We start from the raw sequence: 10,420 nt of genomic DNA on the forward strand, positions 1-10,420 counted from the left end.
TTCCAATCCAGTATCTATGAGTGTATCCTCTTTTGAAAGACACTGCATTGGTCAACTGGGACAGTGATACCCATGTGTTGTTATGGTTTGTTTATAATCACTAATTGGATCAAATATAGCATGTTCATTCTTGCTTCCCAGATGTATCCATAAAGAGTCAGTCCACGTACACAAGCACCTGGCATTGACTTCTCTTTGGCTCAGGGAACTATTTTGACCTCTCTCTAGTGGCCTAGTGGTTAAGTGCTATGGCTGCGAACCAAAGGGTCAGCAGTTTGAATCCACCAGGCACTCCTTGGAAACTCTATGGGGCAGTTCTACTCTGTCCTATAGGGTCACTATGAGTCGGAATCAACTCGACGGCACTGGGCTTGGGCTTGGGCCTTTTGACCACAATTTTCCTTGCAATCCTCATCACATCCCTAATATCCTCTTTCCCTGCCATTCTGTCAGGTTTCTGTTTTTCTATTAAAAAAAAAAAAATTTTTTTTTTTTTTTATGTACCTACTTACCTGTCTACCTTCCTACCATCCCACCTGCCTCCCATCCTACCTACCTATCTATCTAACTTCCTACCTCTTATCCTACTCACCTACCATCCTACATATCTACTTGCCTATCTGCCGGTCAGATCACAGGTTACACCAACTATGTGCCTGCACTGTTAAAAGGTTCTATACATATATGCTATTTAATCTTTACTACAAATTACAAGGTCAGTGCTATTCATTTTCCATTTGAGAAAACTGACACTCAGAGAGACATTAGGTAACTTAATTGAGCTTGCATTTGATCTCAGACTCTTCTGAACCCAAAGCCCAAACCTCTTTCTCCAAACAAGTGGGTCTCAAAGTGTGGTCCCTAGACCAGCAACTGGGAACTTATTAGAAATGCAAATTCTCGGGCTCTGTCTCAGATCTACTGAATCACAGACCCAGGAATGGGGCTTAGCAATCTGTTTTAACAAGCCGTCCAGGTGATTCCAACCTTTCTGTAGCAGCTGAGAGCTTAACCATTGGGCCACCAGGGCTCCTTTGGTGGTTGGAATCTGCCCTGCGGCTTTGTGGGAGAAAGACCTGGTGATCTGCTTTTGTAAAGATTATAGCCCAGGAAACCACATGGGGTAGCTATGAGTCAGAATCAACCAGACAGTACCCAACAACAACAACCAGGTGATTCTGATGCATCCATTTCTTTCTGCCCTCCTCATCCCGGAATTAGCCCTTACATAGTCCCTTAGTTTATTCATGGTCCATCGTACATGCCCTTTGCAGAGGACAGATTGGACACCGGGTCTGGGTCCCTGGCTTTTGGTCTTCTTTCTAGTTGGTTTTCCTACATGCCTCTTCAATATAGTTATCCCAAAGCAAAATAATCTTTTCCTTACCTCAAACACATGCCTTCCCCTGACTCTTTAATTTTTTCAAAATCATTTCACAACTTTTTTTTTTATTAATTAGGGAAGTAAAAATTATATCCACAAAGAGATACCATTTTATACCTGCTAGTTTGGAAACCCGGGAGCATAGTGGTTAGTGGCTGCTAACCAAAAGACTGGCAGTTTGAACCCACCAGGCGCTCCTTGGAAACCCTGTGGGGCAGTTCTCCTCTGTCTATAGGGTTGCTATGAGTTGGATTCGACTCGGCAGCAACAGGTTTGGTTTTTCTATTTTTTTTAGTTTTCCACAATTAAAAAAAAAATCAATCAATAGCTACTATTGGCAAGAATCTGGAGCAAGGGAATTCTCATTTACTAGTCGAGGTGGAAACTGGTACAACCATTTTGGAAGCAGTTTGAGATTACATAGTAAATTTGGACTTTTGTATTCCTTATGACCCAGTGTTTTCACAGGTCATAGGGAACACACGTCCTAGACAAACTTTTATATGTCCTATATAAGTCCTAGACAAACTTTTGAACATGTGTGCTCAGAATGTTCACAGAAGGATCAGTGCAATAGGAAAGTATTTGTAACATCCCAAATGTTCTACAGTTGAAGAGTAAATTAATAACTCCAGTTAAATAACAGGATGCTGTACAGCAATGAAAGTTATGAATAGCTGCATATGACAAATGGATGAATCACACACACACACACAAAAAAAAAACAAGACGTTGAGCAAAAGAAGCTGAAGAATATACGTAGTATGATGATTCCATTTCTGCAAAGTTCATACACAGGCAAAATTAAATATTTTTGTGTATTCATACAAAACTGTAAAACTTTAGAGAAAGTAGGGAAATGATTAACACAAAATATAGTTCAGTAGTTATCTCTGGATTTGGGGAGGGAGGAGGGTGTGACCTGGAAATGTCCAAATTCATTGGCGTCGAGCCGATTCAGACTCATAGTGACCCCACAGGGCAAAGTAGAACCGCCCGTAGAGTTTCCAAAGAGGGGCTGGTGAATTTGAACTGCCGACCTTTTGGATAGCAGTCAAGCACTTTAACCACTACACAACCAGGGCTGCAGGAATGTCTAAAGGTAGCTTCTAAATGCTTTATTTCCTAACCTAACTGGTGAGTACATGGGTGCTGATTATTCTTTGAGTGACTTGTATGTATAATTTCATATAATTTTAATGTGATTAGTATGAAATATTTTAGGATATAAACCTGTAGATAAGCTTAATCACGTAATTCATACCCAACAGGTCTTTTTCTTGTAGTTTTATCTCTCTTTCACAGAAGTTATAATTTATAATTAAATAATAACTTGAGTGTTTACTTGTTTAATATTTGTTCTTCCACTAAGCTGCATGTTCTATGAGAGCTGAAACCATGTCTGTTTCGTTCACCATTATTTGTTTATATATTATCTTGATCAATTGAGTGGTTGTACAATTGCTTTAGCAAAGCTTCCCACTCCAATTTTTGGTGACACCCATCTTCACAAATGGAAGCATGCTCAAAACCTTAAAACAGGACCACTTTTGGTCAGATAGAAGGAATCATTTTTAAACAAATGATGGTGAACCATGTACCAAAAAAAAAAAAAAAAAAAACCCAGACCCATTGCCATCAAGTTGATTCTAACTCCTAGCAACCCTGTAGAACAGAGTAGAACTGCCTCATCGGATATTCAAGGAGCACCAAACTGCCAACCTTTAGGTTAGCAGCTAAGCTCTTAACCACTGCACCACAAGGGTACGTGATAAGTACTTGATAAACGTCAGTAGTTGCTGGTTTGGTAGGTGTTGGTGTTGGAGTTCCTTATCTTTTTATTTATCTCTACTATCTAATCTGGTTGTCTAAGTCAGTTTGTTTCATTCAAGTCTGTTTAATCAGGAGAAATAATTATGTCATATTCTCTTTGGAAACCCTGGTGGCGTAGTGGTTAAGTGCTACGGCTGCTAACCAAGAGGTTGGGCAGTTCGAATCCGCCAGGCGCTCCTTGGAAACTCTGTGGGGTAGTTCTACTTTGTCCTTTAGGGTTGCTATGAGTCAGAATCGACTTGACGGCAGTAGGTTTGGTTTGTTTTTTTTTTTGTATTCACTCTTTCTTGCTTCTTACGTACACAAATACGAATATTTTGCCAATTCAGTAATACTGGTTATGAAATCAACAACTAAAAACTAAGGAACCAACAGAGCTGAGTTTAACTTTAGTTGTCATAATGGATCAGAAAGGTCCATAGATTTCTAATAAAGAAGCCAGAGGGAAAATCTTTTATTTCCTAATCCTTAAATCCTTAATCACAAGTACCTCGGGGTGATTTATTTCACTGCTCTGGGGACAGAGTCATATTTAAGGTCTTGCATTAGAGAAAGCCCCTTAAACAAACAAACAAAAACAACAAGAGATTATGATAACATTAAACAAGGGAACATCCTTGAAAAGTGCGGATTAGGACCCAAGCGTGGGTGGGGAAATTGGACAGTCATAAGGATTCCTAAGGGCCACGGACTCAGAAATATTAAGTTGGATATTTCTGTAAACTATGCAATTCATGCCCAGTTAGGTGCGATCAATTTTGAAATATTTCCGTTAGTTAAAAGTTGGATAATAACAATAATATTAACAAAAACGACAGCAGCTTTCAGTGTGATTTAGTTAAGTTGTTCTAGAAAACACTACTACTTTTTGGTTTCTGCAGAGTCAAGTACAGAAGTGAGCAGATTGACAAATTTATAAGCATCATGGAAAGAACTGTAGAGAGCAACCAAAGCCACTAGAACGCCATTGGGTTCCTACTTATCACAAACCACTCCTCTTTCTTCTAGATCTCAGAAAACATACTTCATTGGAGCAAACAACGTTCGTGTTAGCTGGCAGCCCTGATCTTCTAGAAGAGATGGAATAATTATGTTCACAAGTGGTTTCTTGCTTTCTGCTTTATTTTTGTTACAGTAATGCTTGATCATGTACTCCAGATAACCAGTTAGCAAAATAAATTTTCTCCTCAATGCTTTCATAGTTTGGTTGTTTAAAGATCTCAAAACTAAGCATGTGAGGAACAGACCCACAAATGGAAGAATTTGAAATTCAGGATCCATTGGCCCCGGGGATTAACTGGAGTTTGTTATCCATTTAAAATCTGGTGTTGAGTTCATGGCCACACCATCCCATTAATGCAGGTTTTATTGTATGTGTGTGCTTTTCTTACACAAAGGCACCAGCAAGATCTCCTGCTCCTGAAGTTAAATACTTGGAGGAACACCAGCAGGCAAAATCAACTCTCCAGTCCTGTAAGTGGGGTTCGACGTTTCCAACTGCATGTGCTAGATCAAAGCCAATAAAACAACCGTTTGCTCATCCAGCTTTTGTGATGGCAGGTATATTAAAGAGCTGACCAGTATAAAAATGCACCCCATTGAAGAGGATCACTGCAATCCATTCTCCTTCCTTCTGAATTACTTCAAGGATATCTTCCATTCTCAAGGTTTCTTCCCCGTCTCTTGGCTGTATAATTCACATACTCTTCTCAACATTAAGTCCATGAAGTTGAAGCTGTGACTCAATAGCGTTATGATTCGAAAGTGAGTTTTTAGCTTCTAAAAGAATTTTATACCATTTTGGTGTAGGTTTGAAAAATGATAACATAGAAGATGTAAATTAACAGTCAAACCATTCATTAGAGCTATTTCTTTTTCACTGGCTCCTACAATGTCAATTGTTAAGACCTGTAATACTCTCATCTCCTGTAATCCAAGGACATTTCCCTGCTTCTTGACTGTAGGCTCCTTTTTTTTTTTTTAAATCTAGTTCTTCCAGATATGTTTTAACCATTTTTGGTTGAAGGCCAAGAGAATTTCCTAATAGGTGGCATTTTCATCCTTAATTACTAACTATAAATCATTGGAGGCAGATCCTGCATTTTGGGGATGTAAAAATCGTCCCTGAAGCTCCTCAGCTTATCTTCCTCATCAAGATGGAGAGTGGCGTTCTTATCTGTGGGGTGACATCTGAGTTGAGATGCAGTGTGTTGTACTGTGTCAGCTGGTAATTCAAGAGGTTAGGGCTCCATTGCAAGTCGTTGGCATCTAGGTTTCCAATGAGGTCCACAGCTCCCAGTAGTTTAGGAGTCTAGAAGCTGAATTCAGGGCATCAGCTCTGGGAGAAGCCTCTCTCTCTCTCCCTGTCTGTCACCTCTGGGAGAAGATCCTTGTCTCTTTCAGCTTCTGTACCCACAGTGTCCCACAGTTCCTCAGTGGTCTTCAGATGGCATCTATCTTCACCTGTTTATGCTTGCTTGACTCCTTAATTTTTGTTGTTTTCTTCTCTCCCACACACCCAAGCTGAAAAAGAGTTCTTGTTAATTCTGTTTTCTTTTGCTATTCCATATGTATTGTTAAAAATATCTCTTTCATTCATCCCAGCTCTTCTAGCCCTAATATTACACCTTTCTTCCGATCCTCATTACTTCTAGCCTTCTAACCCGTCTACCTCCTGTCTCTGTTTCAATTTATCTTACAAATAGCTTTAAGAGTTGTGTTTCTAAAGAGCTCACCATTCAGTTATAAAAAATTTCAGTCTTCCCCTCCCCTACAACCATTTAGATTTCTTTTACAGCACCTTCCTTGAATTATAATCATTATGTGGTTTTTATGTGCTTGTCTGATGTGATGTCACAGTAAGAAAATAAGACTGGTTTCCAGAAGCCATTCAACATAATCAGCTTCATTTTTTAAATATAGTCAGATCAACTGATTAGACATCTGCCATTGGAACAGAATTTGAGGGGCATTACCAGCATTTTTTCAGGCCAATAATGAATAATCCCAATGACCCAGAACAAATTCCCAGTAACCCAGAAACCACTTTTCAGTGACTGCAATAAGAAAAGCCCTATACTTAAAAGCAGAAAGCTTTTTTAATGACCATAGAATCACCTTTGGAAAAGTTGCCTTAGGGCCAATATAAGAACGAGACAGATTCCCAGTCTTAGGGCCTTAATGACACAATTAACACCGCCCTTCTTATTTAGCCCGATTCGTTAAGCACTTGGTTTCCATTAACTAAGTCCAGTCCTTTTGTTGCTTGTTGAGGTAATAAATAGTGAATGGCACCTTTCTCCAGCCACCCATTTGATTAGCTTAAAGTGACCTCATACTAGTTTTACATGCTAGCATGACTCAGACTGATGTCATCAATCCTGTTAAATGACTGTTGATTCCCTATGGCAATCAGCACCTTCCCAAAAGCTTCAGCTGAGAAGATCTTAAAAGCCTTTTGTTCTTTTTTCTACTTGGATGTTGTACAATAGGCTTTAGCCTAGAATTAATTAAGTCTCTGTTGACATATATTAAGTCTCTAATTTTAAAGGTCTTGCATGCAAACATCTTGTTGAGAATGATCCACCCCTCCATTTTCAGTTTTCAGTAAAAGCCATCTTCCACTAAATGGAATAAAAAATTTAAGTCTAAAGACCAATTTACTCTGGAGGCCTTAGTGGCTCAGTGGTAGAATTCTTGCCTTGCATGCGGGAGATCTGTCTTCGATCCCCAACCAAGGCACCTCATGAGAAGCCACCACCCATCTGACAGTGTTGCTATGATGCTGAACAGGTTTCAGCACAGCTACCAAACCAAGACAGACTGGGAAGAGAGTCCTGGCAATCTACTTCTGAAAACCCTGTGATCACAATGGCCTGATCCCCAGCCAATCATGTGGATAGTACAGGATCAAACACAGTTTCATTCCATCGTGCATGGAGTCACCGTGAGTCAGAGCAGTCAGGGGCAGACTCTGGAATCTAACAACAACAACAACAAGAGAATATTTGTCAGTGTTTCAGTTCATGAATTATTAATAACAACACCTGACATGTGTATTGCTGTTATTTCATTAAAGCACTTTCATATTTGTTATCTCAAATAGGGAAGGCATTATTGTCTCCCATTGTTGACAGCAAGGATGAGTGAGTTGATCAGGATCAGTTAGCTAGATACGTGGCAGAAGTAGAACTCTACTTTATTCAAACAAGGAGTTGATACCAAGAAACCTTACCTTACCTGTTTTAAAAGGTGACCTCAGGACCTAGGAGATAGGAAGAGGAGGAATGAAGGAAAAAGAGAAAGAGAGAAAAGAAGGAGAGAAATTTCTATTAGCCAGCATATCTCAATACTCCAAACTGAAGAGAAATAGCTAGTTTTACAAAATTAATGGATGTCTGTAGTTTCGAATATACAGCCTTCTCTTCATAGGAGTTTCTCTTTTTGTGCAAAACGTCTGGGCTTTTTGTACTACCACAGAGAACGCTAGAATTTAAATGGTGGAGATATTTGAAAAGTTAAAAACTGTGAAATCAAAGACACAAACACACAGTGGGAAAAGAAAATATCTGTTCAACATCCAGGGTCAAACTGACCTTCAGGGACAAAGATTCCTCTGCTCTCCAAGGTCTCCTTAATCATAGGACTTATAATAACCCCAGCTGCTGCGGTTGTGTCTCCCTCTCTGCTGGTATTAACCTGCTGCCCAGAGTAGGAATAGTCTCCAGCTGCTGGCTTATTCGTTCTGATTTAATCATGCCCATCCTGGCCCATCACCCAGTCAAATATATGGATCAGGTGTTTGACTCTCATTTAAAAACTCATTCTAAGGTTGATTTGGAAACCTAACAAGATGGAGAATTTGGTACCGGTGTTGACAATGAAAATATTTAGATGTGATCTGTTCTGAACGTATTTCCCTATAGGGTTTCCTGAATCAGCTTGGCTGGCCAGCCAGTAATAATCAGTCACTCAAGTTTATTGAACATTCATTTTATATTCTACATTGTAATAAAAACCAGTTGCCATCGAGTCAATTTTGATTCATGGCGACCTCATGTGTGTCAGAGAAGAACTGCACTCCATGGGGTTTTCAGTGGCTGTGATCTTTCTGAAGTAGGTCACCAGGCCTTTCTTCTGAGTGGATTTGAACTGCCAACCTTTTGGTTAGAAGACGAGTGCTTAACCAGTGCTGCCACCCAGAGACTCCATATATTATAATACCAAAAAAAACCCAAACCTGTTGCCATTGAGTCAATTCTGACTCATAGTGACCCTATAGGACAGAGTAGAACTACCCCATAGGGTTTCCAAGGAGAGGCTGGTGGATTCAAACTGCCAACATTTTGGTTAGCAGTCAACCTTTAAACATTGCGCCACCAGAGTTCCACACATTATAATACAAATCTGCTGCCGTCTAGTCGATTTTATCTCACAGTGAACCTATAGACAGAGTAGAACTGCCCCATACGGTTTCCAAGGAGCACCTGGTGGATTCAAACTGCCAACCTTTTGGTTAGCAGCCGTAGCTCTTAACCACTATGCCACTAGGGTTTCCACACATTATGTATAATAGGCACCACTAATAAAACTCACATTTGACAGGTGCATTGCTGGTTTCTAAAGTATGTTCTTATTTGTTTTCTCACTTAACCTCATAGCCAGGTTGACAGTATAGGTATTATTCTCTTCTTTTGGTATATAAAGGAAGATAGGCATCCAAAGGTAAGGCACTGTCCTCAAGCCTCTTTTTGCTAGCCCTTGATTAAAAGTTTCAGTCAGTGTGAAAGGTAAGACAAATTATAACAGAACTTTAACATAATTTGTTGACAAATTTGTAGAGTATATATAAAATGTTAATTAAGAAATGAGTAAGAATATATTAACATAAAAAAATAGTAACTGAGAATTGGAGATTGCAGGTACATATGTTGAATTTTATTGCTTTTTTATAGTTTTTGTTGGGGTATAACAAGTGTTCAATAAATACAGCTTAATGAATTTTTACATTATGTACAGTGAAGTAATCATCACCCAGATCAAGATGTAGAATGTTCTATGTCCTATCCCTGTCACTACCCACTCTCCTCTGCCCAGGACTAAGAATAATTCAGAATTCTATAGCCATCTATTAGTTTTGCCTATCTTTAATTGTCAAGTAAATGGAAACAGACAATGCATACTTTTTTTCTAATTGTGCTTCAGATGAAGGGTTACAGAGCAAATCAGTTTCTCATTAAGCAATTAATACACATATTGTTTTGTGACATTGGTTGCCAACCCCACAACGTGTCAACACACTCCCCTGCTCGATCTTGGGTTCCCCATTTCCATTTGTCCAGCTTTCCTGTCCCCTCCTGCCCTCTCGTTCTTGCCCCTGGGCTGGCATGCTCATTTAGTCTCGTATACATGTTTGAGATATGTGTATTATTGTTTGTTTTATGGGCCTATCTAATCTTTGGCTGGAGAGTGAACCTCAGGAGTGACTTCGGTGCTAGTTAAAAGGGTGTCTGGGGGCCATACTCTTGGAATTTCTCCAGTCTCTGTCAGGCCAGTAAGTCTGGTCTTTTTTTGTGAGTTGGAATTTTGTTCTACATTTTTCCCCAGCTCTGCCTGGACTTTCTATTGTGATCCTTGTCAGAGCAGCGATGATAGCCAGGCACCATCTAGTTGTGTGGGACTCATTCTAGTGGAGGCTGTGGTAGTTGTGGTCCATTAGTCCTTTGGGCTAATCTTTCCCTTGTGTCTTTGGTTTTCTTTATTCTCCCTCGCTCCAGATGGGGTGGGACCAATGAAGTATCTTAGATGGCTGCTCACAACCTTTTAAGACCCCATACACTTCACCAAGGTAAGGTGTAGAACATTTTCTTTATAAACTATGTTATGCCAATTGAGCTAGATGTCCCCTGAGACCATGGTCACCAGCCCTGTAATTCAGTACCTCAAATGTCTATGAAGCTTCTAAAACTTTGCCTTTGTCAAGTTGTGCTGACTTCCCCAGTGTTGTGTACTGTCTCACTCTTCACCAAAGTTATCATTTATCTATTGTCTAATTAGTGTTTTTCCCTCCCCACCCTCTCTCCCTTGTAAACCACCAAAGATTATTTCTTCCCGTGTGTAAACCTTTTCAAGAGTTTTTATAATCGTGGTCTCATTCAGTACTTGTTCTTTTGTGATTGACTTATTTCACTGAGCATAATGCCC

At 39.7% G+C, this 10,420-nt stretch overlaps 1 pseudogene; it reads right to left on the reverse strand.

Annotated features, from left to right (window-relative positions):
- Positions 1–3,780: 3,780 nt before the first annotated feature.
- LOC100674612 (kynureninase-like) lies at positions 3,781–5,469 on the reverse strand (annotated as a pseudogene).
- Positions 5,470–10,420: the final 4,951 nt, after the last annotated feature.

This window comes from Loxodonta africana, chromosome 22 (assembly GCF_030014295.1).
Source record: "Loxodonta africana isolate mLoxAfr1 chromosome 22, mLoxAfr1.hap2, whole genome shotgun sequence".
In the NCBI taxonomy this organism is placed as follows: Eukaryota; Metazoa; Chordata; class Mammalia; order Proboscidea; family Elephantidae; genus Loxodonta; species Loxodonta africana.